Source organism: Monodelphis domestica, chromosome 8 (assembly GCF_027887165.1).
Source record: "Monodelphis domestica isolate mMonDom1 chromosome 8, mMonDom1.pri, whole genome shotgun sequence".
Lineage (NCBI taxonomy): Eukaryota > Metazoa > Chordata > Mammalia > Didelphimorphia > Didelphidae > Monodelphis > Monodelphis domestica.
In genome coordinates, this window is record NC_077234.1 from 240,790,689 (window position 1) to 240,804,827 (window position 14,139).

General features: G+C 36.3%; 1 protein-coding gene across 5 annotated transcripts in view; it reads left to right on the top strand.

Moving 5' to 3' along the window:
* Nucleotides 1-14,139, top strand: part of PPEF1 (protein phosphatase with EF-hand domain 1) — a 233,178-nt gene that overhangs the window by 84,627 nt on the left and 134,412 nt on the right. The gene's annotated exons all lie outside the window — the stretch shown is intronic.

A 14,139-nucleotide genomic window follows, 5' to 3' on the forward strand; every position in this document is an offset into this window, starting at 1 on the left:
CATCTTTGCAGGCCTGGGCTTTCCTTTAGCTCTTTGTATTGGGGGTTCTCCTTTGCGCTTCCCTAGTAGAATGGCGGACAGCTTTCCCCCCGAGGGACTCAGCTTCTGGCGTCCTGTCTCTTGTGGGCTTTTCTTCCCAAAGACACTGCCGTGGTTTGCTCTTTTCTTCTCCAGGGGACCATCTTTTGCTGGAATTCTCCACTCTAATCTCTCTTGGGTAACCTGGTGGGATCACTCATCATTTCATTGAGCTACAAACCCCTCCATCACCTCAAGGCAGCGATCCAGGATGGAAACTTCACCCACACCACCTCATTTGATTTGTAAAATAACTCCTGGAAGTGGGTTTTATGATTATCCTCATTTTGCAGATGCTGAAACTGAGAAAGACAAAGGTGAAGTGACTTGCCCAGTGTCATACAGCCAGTGACTACCTGAGGTTGGATTTGAATGCAAATCCTCCTGACTCTCTCTCCCGTGCTCCATTCCCCTGACGTTTTACATGTATCTCAGGTTTCTAACCAGGAACACTTTGCATGAAACTCAGTGATGGAGAGAATGATGATAGGACCATGCATGGCTGCATCTTGAGGGACGGTGTTGGTGTAAGAGATTTGGAGCAGAGAGACACTATTCAGCTCCTTCTCTGAGAGAGGCTTTCAGAGCCTCTGCTGCTTGCTGTGTCCCAAAGTCTCTTTTCTTTCTCCCTGCATCTCCCCAGAAGAAATCTGGAACCAATTGTGGATCTTTCAAAGAAGGAAAGAATGTTTCAGTCTCTCTAAAGCTCTTGTAACAGTACCACTCCCCGTGAACGGTGGCTATCAGCAACGTTTTAGGCAAACTATGTTAGGCTGTGAAAAAGATTTGTTCGATCTCATTTGATCACCACCGGATATTTGCCAATCTAGAGATGCAGACTGAAAGAGGCGAAGTGGCTTGCCCAGAACCAACACAAATGATAAATGTGTGGGAAACTCATTCTATGGAAATAGAATTTTTGTCAAATTCTACTTTGTAAACCAATCTTCATTATTCTCTAAGAATGGGTAACTATGAACAACTGAGAATCTAAGCGGCAGTTTCCAGGCATCAAAGCACTTTTTTTTTTTTACTCCATTCAGAGTGTCTCTGCTATTTTATGACATCCTTAGAAGCTAGATAAAAGCCCTACCAAGAGTGGTGGGAAGAGTAATATTTCAATGATAATGATTTGGAAACCCCCCTACAACTTTCTCAAATAGATGAAAGTGCTTAATGATTCATGGAATAGTTCCTGAGATCAAATTTGATGGAGAAAGAAAAAAAAAGAAAGAAAAAAGCTTTTCTCATTCTGTTTGTTGTGGATCTCTGCAGACAATCCATTTCTCTTCCTTTTCTTCAGCAAAGTGACTCTAAGAGAAAATCTAGTAGTGAAAAAATGTGTCTGTATTACCTCTGTCAATTACCTATTAATTTCTTGTGACCTGTTCAAATGGTATTGATAATTTATACTCTTTCAATTCCCACTGTCAAGTATGTAGAATGAAACTGAAAATGTCTTAGTCATTCAAACTGTGTTTTGAAATACTAATGATTTTTTGAGAAGACCTTAAGGCCATCTGTCATATCTCAGAACTTAGGCAACTTCTGACTTCTCAGAGTTCCTAGGCATTTAATTACACAATAAATAAGATTTTCTTCTTTTTAATGGTGTTATTTATCTGATACTTGCATTTTTCAGAATCAAAAGAAAGACTAAAGATCATTTCCTCTTTATAAAGGTTCTGACCAAAATTAGGCCTATTTCTACGTTTTTCCATTAATGCCAATATAATTTTCCCCTTTGAATTGATAATTTCTATAATGCAATTAGACCTTGATTTAAACTAGATTTTCTATTATCTATTTTATTGATTTATTTAATGTAATATTTATTACAAATCCTTACCTTTTTAATTCCAAGATAGAAGAGTGGTAAGGGCTAGGCAATTGAGGTTAAGTGACTTGCCCAGAGTCACACAATTAGGAAGTATCTGAGGCTAGATTTGAACTAGGATCTTCCATCCTTAGGCCTGCCTCTCAGTCCACTGAGCTATGATCTGGCCTCCCTTTTAGATTAATGCTTCATTGATGTGTTTTGTTTTTTTATTCATCAATCACTAACCAGTAACACCACCCTAATATCTTATTTACAAAAACAACAATAAAAATGATATGAAAACAAAACTATCCAGTACAGTCACCATGATTAATTTAATGTATAAGGTGGCTTCTGGAGTCAATCATCTCCCAGAAAAGAACAGAGACATGTTCTAATATCAATCACCTAGAGTCAACATTGGTCATTGTATTTTATCTGTTTCATCCTTTTAATTCACCTTCATTAATATTATTATAGTTGCTGCATATCAAACTTTCATGAAAATCTAGAGAGAAGATGGTATATAGGAGGTCTCGAATTAATTTTTTTCTTGGTTATTTGTTGGCTTTACATGGAAAATGTGCTTGATTAACAACATTGTAGTCATATTAAGTAATTAAATTAATCATTTATTGTATACAATATGATTAAATAATTTCTCAAAATTGTTTTTGTTTAGTACAGGGTATTATGGCATTATCTAGCTGGATTAGATTGGTTGAGTGGACCAAAATCTTGATTGAAGCTTGCTGATGGAAAAACATTGTTCAAAAGTCAAAGTTTACATTTGACATCTCAGTCAGACATTTCTTACATCTATGCCATTAGTTAGTCTGCATTGAAAACCCTTTCGCTACTCCTAGAAGATATTAGATCTGAGCTAATTTAGCAATTCTCTTTCTGTCTTGTGCTTTTATACCTAGTTCTCCCCACTCCAGATCCTAGTGACAGTTCTCTATCAGAACTTAACCTTGCTCTGTCAAAGAGTTTAGTCCTGGGCTCCCAGTCTTCATCTCTATTCCAACTTCTGTTCTCATTCTAAGGGATTTCAACGTGTTTAATGTTTCCCCGGCACACTAGTCTCCCATTTCCTCAGTTGTCTCAACCCTCATGATCTACTCCTCCATTCCCCCTTAGCATTTCAGAAAGATGGCCACATCCTTAATTCTCATGTCACCCACAGTATTTTATTTCCATGACCAAGAGTTCTGACATCCTCTTATCCAACCTGCTATCATTTTTTTGTTCCTCATCCCTCCTAAATATATCCTCTATCCTCACTGTGACCTCTAGTCTCTCCATCCTCAATACTTTCTCAGGCTGCTCTGACTTGACTTTACTATCTTCCCAATCTTGACCCTATATTTAACCAATTCAGCATCACATTGTCCCCTTCTCTAGTATCCCCTTGCTTATGTTTTAGCAATCCTCAACCCAGGATTATTCTTAGCATCCTCCTCTTATTCCATGCATTAGACCAGAATCCTCTTAATCATACTACCAGTAGATGTATTCTACTACAAATTTGTCATCTAATATCAACGGTGTCTTAATGCAAGCAAGGCAATCTTTTAAAAAAGTTTCTAATTGATTGTCACTTTTCACAGAAGCTGTTCTAAAACCGGCTCTCCTTAGGTCTCTCATACCACTCATTTCCCTCAACATTTTAGGATCTTGTTTCTGGCTTTACTGAGAAAATAGTCTTCTTCCTAAGATCTCCCTCTCCTTTACATCTCAAAACTCCTCAACATCCTCTCTTAGTCTCTGCTCCTTTCCTCTTCATCAAGGTTAAATCCTCTACTGATACCATTGATCTCATCTTTTAAAAAACATCTTCTACAGATTTCTCTCACAATTATCTTCTCTGCTTTCTTCCTCTTTAATATTTAGCTCCTCCCTAACTATTTCTCTTCTGCTTACAAATATGCCCGGGTCTCCCTATCCTAAAAAATAAAATCCCTCACTTGTTTCTATCATCTTCTGTATTTTGAAGCTGTAGAATTCTCTCCCATGGTCAAACGCCTATAAAAATTTATCTTATTTCATTGTCCCTTCTTTCTCTCTTCATCTCTTAACCACTTTTAATCTGGCTTGAACTTCATCACTCAAATGAAACTGGTCTCTTTAAAGAAACTGGTCTCTTTATCTCAATATTTATTCTATACTTTCTGTGACCTAGAAATCTAACAAATATGGTCTTCATCAGAGAGTTAAATCAAAGAGAGTCAAAACAGAAAAAAATCCCATAGGCCAATTATCACTAATGAACATGAGTGCAAAACTTTAAATTAACATATTAATAAAAAGGTTAGAGCAACATATCACAAAGATTATACACTATAATCATATAAGATTCATACCAGAAATGCAGCACTGAATTAATACTTAATAAAGCTAGGAATATCACCATATAAGTAAAAACTAAAAAAATCATATTCTAGCAATATATGGAGAAGTTTTTCCCACAAAATACAATATTCTTTATACTACAACACTGGAAAAAATAGGAATTAGTAAACCTTTCCTTAAGATGACAATATCTAAGTAAAACCAAGATGTTTAGTGTCACCATTACTATTTTATATAATTATAGAAATATTAACTCTGACAATAAAATAAGAAAAGGGACTGAAGAATAAATATATGCAAAGAAGAAATAAAATTAGGACTTTATACAGACTATATGATAATATACCTAGAGAACTCTAGAGAGTCAACTAATAACTTAATTGAAACAACAATGCCAACGAAATTGCAAGACATAAAATAAATTCACACATATATCATTTATATTTATTACCAACAAGATCTGGGAAGAGCTATAAAGAGAAGTTCCATTTGTAATGATGGGGAGTAGGACAAAAGAACTGTTGGGGGAAATGGAAATGTTGATAGCTCGTCAGTTGCATGAGGCAAGAACAGCAGTTGGGAACTAAAAAAGGACTCTTTGGGAATGCTGAGACACATCCTTGTAGAGAAGACTTCCCTGCTGCCCTTAAAGGCCAGCACAGCTATCAAGGGGCAAGCCTTCACTGAGGGGAGATCTCTATTTTGTCTCCTTCAAGCAATTCAGGGAGTCCCGGAGGGAGTAGTGAAGGAAGTAATTTTCATCAACCCTTTCCTCACTGCCTTTGACCCTTCTTTCTCCATCTAAGGAGTGTGAGTCCCCCAAAATTACACATTTAAAATAACTACATAATACATAAAACACTTGGGAATCCATCTACCAGGACATGCACAAGGACTATACAAATACAAATTAAAACAATTTACTGAAATAAAGGCATCCTCAATAATTGGAGAAATCATATTAATTGTTCATGGATAGGCCGAACCAACATGATAAATATGACCATATTACGTAACTTACCAATTCAATGCTTTATCGATCAAACTGTTAAAGGAATACTTTGTGGAGTCAAGAAAAATAATAATAAAGTCCATCAGGAGGATTTGTAATTGTGAATCTTTTCCATTTGTCTTTGATCTCATTGGGGTGTGGTATATATCTAGGTCAAGGTCTGTGCATAGTTTAGACTTTTTGGCCCAAATAGTTCCAAGTTGCCTTCTAGAACGGTGAGACTAATTTGATGTTTCAGCAACAGTACATTATGTTCCTGTTCTCTTATAGTTCTAATAATTCATAACTGTTGTGAGTGAAATTCAACAAAACTAAAGTGAGAGAAATTTTTTCTCTGAGCAATATAACAGTTTATTAGCAAGGAGTGAAACCATTAATAGAGTAGGTCAGTGGTTGCCTCATTTAAGCCAAATACTCTTTGACCAAAATGTAATTCTTTTTATAAACATAGAACAAAGAACAGATGAGGAATTAATACATTTGGTTATGGGTTTGGCAGCATCATGGTGGTAAGAAAAACATGATTTATTGGAAATTGGAAATGAGGAGCTAGCAACAAATCCTTTCCTTCCTCTTGTGCGTAAGAAATGTTCATTGTTTGAGTCTGCCTACATGGTTAGAGATAGTGAACCAGATTTCTTTGTATAATAAACCAGACATCTTTTAAGGGTAATTTGGTGGACTCTGGATTGGAGAGATCAAGAACTTACCCCTCTTTTTAGGCAACTGGATGACACAGTGGATAGAATACAGGCTGTAGTCAGGAAGACTTATCTTGAGTTCAAATCTGACTGCAGACATTTACTAGCTGTGTGACCTCAGGTATGACACTTAATCCTGTTTGCCTCAGTTTCTTCATCTACAAAATGAGGGAAATTACAAATCACTCCAGGATCTATGCCAAGAAAAACTCCAGATGGGGTCACAAAGAGTTGTACGGGACTGAAAATGACTGAACAACAAGAGCAAGACTCGATTACTGAAAGAGGAAGGTCACATTCATAGATTCATAAAGTGAGACTTAGAGGTCATCAAGTACAACTTTGTAATTTTATAAGTAAGAAAACCATGGTAAAAAAAAAAAGTTAAATGTGGGAGCAACTAGGTGACTTAGTGAATTGAGAACCCAGTCTGTACTCAGTTCAAATTTGGTCTCAGACATTTCCTAGCTATGTAACCCTGGGCAAGTTACTTAAATCCAATTGCCTAGCCTGTACTGCACTTCTACCTTGGAACCAAATACACTGTTAATTCTAAGATGGAAGGTCAGAGTTTAAAAACAAAGGTAAAAAGTATAGGAAGATAATTCACCATTACTAGTGAAGTAATTAAATACAAAATGAGGACTAGAAGTTTCTAGCTTGGAATTTTACAAGTTTGGAAGATTCTCATTCAGAATAGTACCAACAGTATAAAAAATGCTGAGGGTACCAAGTAGGAGTTGGAGTGGGAGGGCAAGCTAGAACAGAGACATCTCATTACAAAAAAGCCTGGATTCCAAAAAATCCCCACTAAGTATTCTTTGGTTAACATAGGAATCTTTTTTCTTATGTTCATTATGAGCGGTGCAATGTAAGATGGCCAAATGACCTATGAAATTACATTTTTGTTACTTTTGGATATAGAATAAAACTATCAACTCCTTTACCTTTCCAAAATCTGTAAGTTATTCTTTCATTTAGCTACAATTTCCTATTCCAGATTTCATTCATATTGAAACTGTTTTAATTTGAAAATTTTTATTTAATTAATTAACTTAGAATGTTTTTCCATGTCTTTCTCTCCCCACCTCCCATCCCCTTCCCATAGCCAACAAGCAACTCCACTGGGTTTTACATGTGTCCTTGATCAAAACCTATTTCCATGTTGTTGATGTTTGCACTAGGGTTATCAATTAGAGTCTACATCCCCAATCATATCCCCATCAACCCATGTGATCAGTCAGTTGTTTTTCTTCTGTGTTTCTACTCCCACAGTTCTTCTTCTGAATGTGGATAGTGTCCTTTCTCATAAATCCCTCAGAATTGTCCTGGATCATTGCATTGCTGCTAATAGAGAAGTCCATTATATTCAGTTGTACCTCAGTGTATCCGTCTCTGTGTATAATGTTCTCCTGGTTCTGCTCTTCTCAATCTGCATCACTTCCTGGAGGTTGTTTCAGTTCACATGGAATTCCTCCAGTTCATTATTCCTTTGAGCACAACAGTATTCCATCACCCACATATACCATAATTTGTTCAGCCATTTCCCAATCAAAGGGCATCCATTCATTTTCTAATTTTTTGCCACCACAAATAATGTGGCTATAAATAGTTTTGTACAAGTGTTTTTCCTTATTATCTTTTTGGGGTACAAACCCAGCAGTGCTATGGCTGGATCAAAAGACAGCCTTTTAGTGCCCTTTGGGCATAGTTCCAAATTGCCATCCAGAATGGTTGGATCATATATTGAGACTTTAAATGTTGATAAGATCCAGTATTCTTAAGGTTATATCAACTCACTGACCACTGGACAAGTAGCTTTAGAATACAAAGATTTAGATTAATATTGATAGTTTAAAATTAATTAATAAAAAATTAATTTTTAGCACCCTCCACCATTTTCCTCACTCTGCCATTGCTACCCTAGATACAGATAGGAGCTATATGGGAGAGTGCCATTTTGTATTTTTCTGTGTTTCATGGGGTGTCATGATAAAATAATTTAAGTGGTTGGTCTCCCAGAGATAAGCCTTTTGTTTTTAATGAGGTTAATCCTTGAACTGTTAGTTGCTGGGACCTTAGTTGAGGCCTTTCCAGCATATTAGAACTTGCTAGAGCTTGTCCCTTGCTAGTACAAACTTTGAGAAGCAAAAGTTACATCCATATTATAATATGGAATTTGAGGAAAACTTTTGTAAAGGAAACTTCTATAACAGAGAAGTCAGACATGGCCATGTGTGCTCATAAATACTGCTAAGTGTAGCCCAAATCAGTATATTATAATGTTTTGAGAGTTAGTAGACCCAAGTCCTAATCTTGGGTCTATTACTAAATTGTGTTACTTTGGGAAAATCATTTAATTTCTCTATACTTTGGTTTTCTCATCCATAAAATGAATTGTGAGTGGTTGGGCTAATGAACTTTAAATCTCCTTTAAGCCTTAAGAATTTATGATTAAGTGATTTTAAGGAAATAGGTTTTAAATGTAGTAAAACATTAAATAGAATTGTGGATTTAGTGCAATTGCCAAAGGTAGTTTAAATAGCTTTCCCCCCAGACAGCCTTTATGAACAGAATATCCATTGACATTGAAATTTTAAGAGTAATATGTTTCTAGTAATAAACAGCTAGGCCAACTCCAACAAGGCTCAGACAAAACCAAGTCACAGGAAGTAACTTCTCTGATCCCCTTGAAAGACAGGAACAATGGCTCCCAACTGTCTCCTTGTGTCCAGTTTTATTCCTTCCCTAGGCTCTAGAATAGAGTCCATAAAAGTTCTGTGCATGCGGCAAGACCCTCTTGGCAAACTCTTGCATTGCTATTTCTTTTGAAAAGTCTTTCTCTTTCACAATCCTCAGTTTCCAATTCTTGGCTATCATAACAAAGAGTTGCTATAGGTATTTTTGTGTATGAGATCTTTTTCCTCCTTCTTTGACTTATTTGGACTTACAGGTCCAGTTCTGGTGTAATTCAGTCAAAAGATACTCATAGTTGGGTAACTTTCTTTTTTTTAATTTAATTAAATGTAATTTAAAAAATTATTTATTTATTGAGTCAAATTAGAACATTATTCCTTGGTTACAAGAATCATATTATTTCCCTCCCTCCCCTTCCCCACCCTTCCTGTAGCTGATGCACAATTTTACTGGGTATTATATGTGTCCTTGATCAAAACCTATTTCCATGTTGTTGGTTTTTGCATTAGGATGTTCATTTAGACTCTACATCCCCAGCCATTTCCCCTCGATCCATGTATTCAGGCAATTGTTTTTCTTCTGGGTTTCTACTTTCACAGTTTTTCCTCTGGATGTGGATAGTGTTCTTTCTCTTAGATCCCTCCAAGTTGTTCAGGATTACTGCGGAGAAGTCCATTACGTTCGATTGTACCACAGTGTATCAGTCTCTGTGTACAATGTTTTCCTGGTTCTGCACCTTTTGCTCTGCATCACTTCCTGGAGGTTGTTCCAGTCCCCATGGAATTCCTCCACTTTATTATTCCTTTGAGCACAATAGTATTCCATCACCAACAGATACCATAATTTGTTCAGCCATTCCCCAATTGAAGGGCATCCCCTCATTTTCCAATTTTTTGCCACCACAAAGACTGCAGGTATGAATATTCTTGTACATGTCTTTTTCCTTATTCCTTATTATCTCTTTGGGGTGCAAACCCAGCAGTGCTATGGCTGGATCAAAGGAAAGACAGTCTTTTAGCGCCCTTTGGGCATAGTTCCAACTTGCCTTCCAGAATGGTTGGAACAATGAATTAATGTCTTAACTTTGCCACATCCCTTCCATCATTCATTACTTTCTGTTACTGTCATATTAGCCAATCTGCTAGGTGTAAGGTGATACCTCAGAGTTGTTTTGATTTGCATCTTTCTGATTGGCAGAGATTTAGAACATTTTTTCATGTACTTATTAATAGTTTTGATTTCTTTAACTGAAAATTGCCTATTCATGTCCCTTGCCCATTTATCAATTGGAGAATGGCTTGATTTTTTTTGTACAATTGGTTTAGCTCTTTATAAATTTGAGTAATTAGACCTTTGTCAGAGGTTTTTGTTATGAAGATTGTTTCTCAATTGGTTGCTTACCTTCTAATTTTGGTTGCATTGGTTTTGTTTGTACAAAACCTTTTTAATTTGATGTAATCAAAATTATTGATTTTACATTTTGTGATTTTTTTCTAGCTCTTGTTTGGTTTTAAAGTCTTTCTTTTCCCAAAGATCTGACATGTATACTATTCTGTGTTCACCTAATTTGCTTATAGTTTCCTTCTTTATATTCAGGTCATTCACCCATTCTGAGTTTATCTTGGTGTAGGGTGAAGATGTTGATCCAAACCTAATCTCTCCCATACTGTCTTCCAATTTTCCCAGCAGTTTTTATTAAATAGTGGATTTTGGTCCCAAAAGCTGGGACCTTTGGGCTTATCATATACTGACTTGTTGAGGTCACTTCATATTCGTTCCCATCAAATTTCAACTGAACAAATTTGGTCCAGTGTTCAAGACCACCAAGCAAGATGTGTTTGAACCTTGACTTTAACATCCAGTTTTATCTGAATCCTCAATATATATGTCATATAGTACAGGACCAAGCAAATGCCATTGAGGTATTCCACTGAACCCTTTTCCCAAATGTACACCAAATTGTTCATGACTATTCTTTGGCCCAAGACAAATAATTATTTCTGTACCTAGCTAATTATACTATCTTTTTCACATTTCTACTTAAATTTTTTTTTGCCAGAATAGTACATTAGTTAAATGTTTTGCTAAAATCTAGGTAAATTATTAATAGCCTCCCATTTGAGTGGTCCCTGGAATAATAGTCTTTTGACCCTGCCAAAGCATAGGAAGATGTGACTCCTGATTGGCAGAGAGAATTCTGAGTAAAAAAGTGAGAAGTGGAAAGATGGGGGCAAGGAGAAAAGGGAATTTTAAGACTTTGTATAGCTAATTAGTCTTTGTAGCTCCTGGTATGTGAGGAAAATCAACATTCTAATATATCCCTAGATCTCTAGTGCCTATACTCCCAGAGATTGCTGAGAGTTGACTTGTTGGGGAGATTGTTCTTTCTTTAGTTAAACTGAGATTTCATATTGCTCTCATGTTAGAGCTCTTTTGCTCTTGTGAAGTCATCGCAGAACCTGGAGTTCTTAACTCAGGGTGTGTGAACTTGTTTTTTTTATTATTATTTTGATAGCTATTTCATTATAATTAGTTTTTTTTTGTAATATTATATATTTTATTTTAAACATTGAACATTATTTTAAGAAATTCATAGACACTGAAGAGATCCATGACACAAAAAAGATTTAATAGTCCCTGGTCTAAACTAATATAATAATAATAGCAAGCATTTCTCTAGCATGTTATGCCAGGCACTATGATTCTAAGTGCTTTACAAATATAGTTTCACTTGATCCTTACAACAACCCTAGGAGGCAGATGCTATTATTATGCCCATTTTACAGTTGAGGAAACTAGGCAAACAGGGATTTTTTAAAATGACTTTTCCTGGCTTATACAGTGTCAAGATCACCAGGGACCGGTTGGGGGTCTTTAGGGGTAGCAATGCACATGGACTCAGGAGGGCTGATAGCAAGCAAGTGGCAAATTTATTGACCACAGCTAGTATTTCAGGAAGATATTTATAGAGGGTTGAATCAGGCAGAGGGATTAGATCACTCCCAATGGAAGTCAATAATTAACAGAATGGAAACAATGGATTTAAATTACCTAGGTTTCTCTCAACAGAGTTTTCTATAGGTAATAATTCAACATATCAATGTGTGATCCAGCTTCTCACAGAAATACTGTATGTTCTCACAGAATTCCTGCATCAGTAATTTCTTGGAAGAACATTTAGTATTCATTTAGTATTTTGGGAAAACCCTTTAAGTTCTCATGTGAGGCTTTGATTTTACTGGGGTCCACTCTCACTACTGAGGGCTACAATACAGTATCTGAGGCTGGATTTGAACTCAGGTCTTCCTGATTCCATGCTCAGTGCCCTATTCACTGTGCCACCTAGCTGCCTTTCTATCATTACAGGCTTGGCCAACTACCTGAAGAGATGCCACCTTTTGTTCTTATTATCTCTAAGTGTGCCTCATCATTACCATTGTTCCTTGATTTCTGATCTTTCTTCTGAAAAGTCACTCTTGTATCTGACTAATAACTTCAATGCACTCCATTTGGGTCCTCTACAGGCATTATGAATTGAGACCATAACAAGATAGTTTAAGTTATGTCAAATTTTGAGAATATTGATATTAGGTATTAGCAAGCTTCTCATACATTGATGTCTTTCCCCCTCCCTTCCATCCTGGGTAGAATGTTATCCTCTCAAGAGGAAGCTCCCAAATTATTTGAGAACCAAAAAAATACCCCTTCACTTCTCACTTGGGTTTTCTTAAACCCCTAAGTAAGATTAGGCTTATTATTCAACATTATCAGAATCTCTGGTAATTATTATACAGACCTCTAAAGTTGAAACTTTGAGTCTAGCATTCCTCAGTAATGCCTATCTCAAGGTAGACACCATTCCTTCTTTCAAGTCTAGGCTATCAGAGAAGAAGAAAGGGAAATCCATACAGATGATTGCCAATCTCTTCATTCTCCCTTTGAGAGGAGATGAAGAAACTCACCCAAAATGACAAAGATTACAGTTAAAGGCAGACCCTTTGCATTTACCTGTTTTTAAAAAGAAAACACATTATACTATTTTTTTAGTCCAACAAAAAGTTGGAAAAACAACCAAAAATGCTTGTGTGTGTGTTTAGGAAGGAGAAAAGAAAGATATTTCAGCTTTATTTTCTTATATTCTGATTAAGAACAAAAATTTTAATGTAATATTTTCAGTAATACCCTGTAAAAATTGATGACATGCAAATTGCCTTGCCTATAGTAAGCATTAAAGAAATGTTTATTTAATTAAATGTAAGATACTAGGTTAAAATTTAGAGTGAGATCAATAGGATGATTTGGACTAATGCTAAGGGATATCACAATAACTAATTTGATGGATTTTTTTTTTCTTGACTGCAAACAAAGAAAGCAACCTTCCATCTTAGAATTAACAGTATGTACTGGTTCCAAGCAGATGAATGGTAAAGGTTAGGTCATGGGAGTTGAATGTCTTGCCCAGGGTTGCACAGCTAGGAAGTGTCTAAGACTAGGTTTGACTACAAGACCCCCCTCTGGGCCTCGTTCTCAATCCACTGAACCACCTAACTGTGCTCTCTGACTTTCCCCTGGCTGTTTTTCTGGGCTCTGAGAAAAAGTCTACTTGCCAAAATCAACTCCGCTAAGTGAACTTTTGATCCTACCTCCTTCTACCTTAATTAAGTAGATAGCATCTTCGGTCATCCTACTTCTCAAATATTTAATCTCATTATACCAGCTGGTTCCTTCCTTATTGCTTTAAAACATGTCCAATTCTCCTCCATTCTTAAAAAGTCTTTAATGTACCTTATGATCTCCTCTAGCTATAATGCTATCTCTCTCCTATTTTTCTTAGCCAAATTCCTAGAAAAAAAAATATATATATATATTCTGCCTTCACTTTGTTTCCTCTTACTCTCCTCAAACCTTTGCCATCAGACTTCCAGTTTTATTAGGTAACTGAAACTTCTCTCTCCAAAGTGACCAAATCTGATGGTCCTTTTCCAGTCCTCATTCTTTTTCTACTAGCTAGGTGGAACAGTGGATAGGGGAACTTGGCCGGGAGTCAGGAAGACTTTTGTTCAAATCCATCCTCATGTACTTACTAACTGTAACCCAGGATAAGTCACTTACACTCCAACTGTCTCATTTTCAGCCACTGCAAAACGGGGATTATAATTGCAACTACCTTTTAGGGTTGTTGTGGGAATTAAATGAAACTATGTTCATAAACCATTTAGCACACTGGCACATATTAATGCTATGTGAATGCTAGCAATTATTATTATAATTAATCTCTTTCATTTGACACTATTGATCATCCCCTCCTGAATACTCTCTTCTCTCTGTATTTTTGTACCACATTCTGTCCTAGTTTTCATGTTACCTTTCTGACTATTCCTTTCCTTTAGTGACTTAGCATCTACATCATATACTCTGAGTATTCCTCAAGGTTTCATCTTCTCTCCTCCCCTTTCTTCTCCTCCCTTTCCTTCTCTTCC